This window comes from Dipodomys spectabilis, unplaced genomic scaffold, assembly GCF_019054845.1.
Source record: "Dipodomys spectabilis isolate Male_0828 unplaced genomic scaffold, ASM1905484v1 ptg000262l, whole genome shotgun sequence".
Lineage (NCBI taxonomy): Eukaryota > Metazoa > Chordata > Mammalia > Rodentia > Heteromyidae > Dipodomys > Dipodomys spectabilis.
In genome coordinates this window covers 202,770-205,434 of record NW_024870939.1, presented here as the reverse complement: position 1 = coordinate 205,434, position 2,665 = coordinate 202,770, and positions in this window count along the sequence as shown.

Below are 2,665 nucleotides of genomic sequence, written 5' to 3'. Positions count from 1 at the left end.
CCTGTGCGCCAAAGCATGCTGGGAGAAAACAAAGCTGGACTTCGGTTTGCAGGAAGGAAATGTCCATCCTCTTGGCAAAAACACTAAGTGCCACAACATATGAAAGATCTGAAATTGGGCTCAACATTTTTACCACTTTCTTTATTCACTGCCATTGCTTTTGCCATATAATATTATTGGGTTTAATTACTTAGCTGGAATATTTTCTGTGGAATATTTTTAGTCGGGGTGGTGAATGGGTTACGTTTTCATAGCTTCTTATCTCACTAGTTAAGAAACAGAATTTTGTGTCACAGTCATTTCCTCTCAAAATTCCATGGATATTACTTCATTATCTCTGGTATTTGTGGGGCAAATGTCAATAGGAATGTTTTTCCTATTGGAAACATCCTAATTCTCCCTTGATTGGCCCTCCAAAGTCAAAGATGATTTACTCCCCATCATTGAATCCCTCATGCATAACCACGTGTCTGGAACATGAGGGGCTTGCCCGGGGATGGTGTGGAAAAGTAGATGAAAGAAACAATTAAGAAGCAGGTGTTAAAGTTTCATGCCTGTGATCCTGGCTACTTAGGAGGTAGAGATCAAGAGGATCACAGTACTGGGCTAGCCCAGGCAAAAAATTCAAAGGACCTCATCTCATTAGTAGCTGGGCATGGTAGCATGCACCTGTCATCTTAGCTTGCAGAGGCTGAGAATGGATCATGTTTCCAGGCCAGCCTGAGCAAAATAATGCATGAGACCCTCATCTGAACAGAAAAGTCTGGGTTTGTCACTTTACATCTGTCATCTTAGCTATGTTAGGCAGCAGAAATAAGAGGATCAAAGTCCATGTTGACCCGAGCAAAAAGTGAAGACTTAGCTCAAAAATAATCAAAGCAGGGGATGGGAAGATGGCTCAGTGGTAGAGCACTTGCCTTGCATACATGAGGCCCTCGGTTCGATTCCTCAACACCACATAAGGAGAAAAAGCCGGAAGTGGGGCTGAGGCTCAAGTGGTGAAGTGCTAGTCTACAGCTGAAGAGCTGAGAGACAGCGCCCAGGCCTGGAGATCAGGCCCCACGACCGACAAAATAAATAAATAAATAATAATCAAAGCAAAAAGAGTTAGAGGTGGGCTGGGAAAGTGGTAGAGCATTTGTCCTGCATGCCTGAGGCCCTGGGCTCGATTCCTCAGCGCCACATAAGCAAAAAGGAAAAAAAAAAAGCCAGAAGTGGCGCTGTAGCTCAAGTGGTAGAGCGCTAGCCTTGAGCTGAAGAGCTGAGGGACAGCGCCCAGGCCCAGAGTTCAGGCCCCATGACCAGAACCCCCCCCAAAAAAAAGGGTCAGGGGTGTGATTCAAGTTGTAGAGCATCTGCCTAACAAGTACAGAGTCCTGAGTTCAAATCTCACTACTGACAAAAAAAAACCCACACATTTAAGAGCCAGTTGTCTCTGGGGACCTCTAAGGAAGCAGCTTTTGCTTTCATATTGAATGTGTAAAGCTAACTGGGTGCAGTGGTCCAAGTGGTAGAGAGCTAGCCTTCAGCACAAAGGCTCAGGGACAGCACTCAGGACCAGGGTATGAGAGAGGGGGCGGGGAGGGAGAGAGGGAGAGAAAGAGGAAGAGAGGGAGAGAGGGAGAAAGAGAGGGAAAGGGAGAGAGGGAGGGACGGAGGGAGAGAGAGAGTGAGAGAGAGAATGGAGATGAATGCCATCTCACATTCCTGGGTCGTTTTTTTGTTTCTGTTTTTTTTTTTTGGGGGGGGGGGGTAGAGGGAGGGAGATGTTTTTGTTTTTAGTTTGTTTTATTTTTTGTGCCAGTATTGGAGCTTGAACTCAAGGCCTGAGCACTGCTTTTGCTCAATGCTAGCACTACCACTTGATCCATGGTGGTTAATTGGCAGTAACAGTCTCACAGGCTTTCCTGACCTGTCAAGCTTCAAACTGCAATCCTCAGATCTCAGGCTCCTGAGTAGGTAGGATTACAGGTTTGAGCCACCAGCACCTGTGGATGGTAACCTTTCTCATAGCCAGCTGCAAAGCCCTGCTGATTTCCAGTAGAGTCCCTCCATCCTTCATCTGTGTGAATGGAAGGTTGTCAGACCTTTCTATCCAATTCATCTCCTCTGTACTGTTTTATAGAAATTTCTGGCAATGTTTGATAGGTGGCAGAATGCCTGAACTCTGGGCCTGGGCACTATCACTGTGCTCTTCAGCTCAAGGCGAGTGCTCTACCACTTGAACTGCAGTGCCACTTCCAGCTTTTTCTGCTTATGTGGTGCTGAGGAATCGAACCCAGGGCCTCATGCATGCAAGGCAAGCACTCTACCACTGAGCCACCTTCCCAGCCCCCTTTCCTTGGTTTTGAACCACTTCTCTTTCCTGTCTCTCGTGCTTCTCTTGTGTCTCACCACCTTATCTCCATGCTCATCACAAAGGACACATGCGCATTGGGTAGGACTTGCCCATAGGAACTCCAGAGACTACGTTGCCTAGTATTCAGAAGAGTGTGGCAGCAGGGTTGTGGGGCTATTAACAAAGAGAAGAGATAGAAGGGAATGCAAGCCATCAATGTCCAACTAGACAGCCTCTCTGCCTCTAAGCACGAGCTGTGCTGAATCTTTCAGTGGCATTGCACCTCTCCTGGTAGCTAGGAAGCTGATGAGCTATTGTGGGAGATGA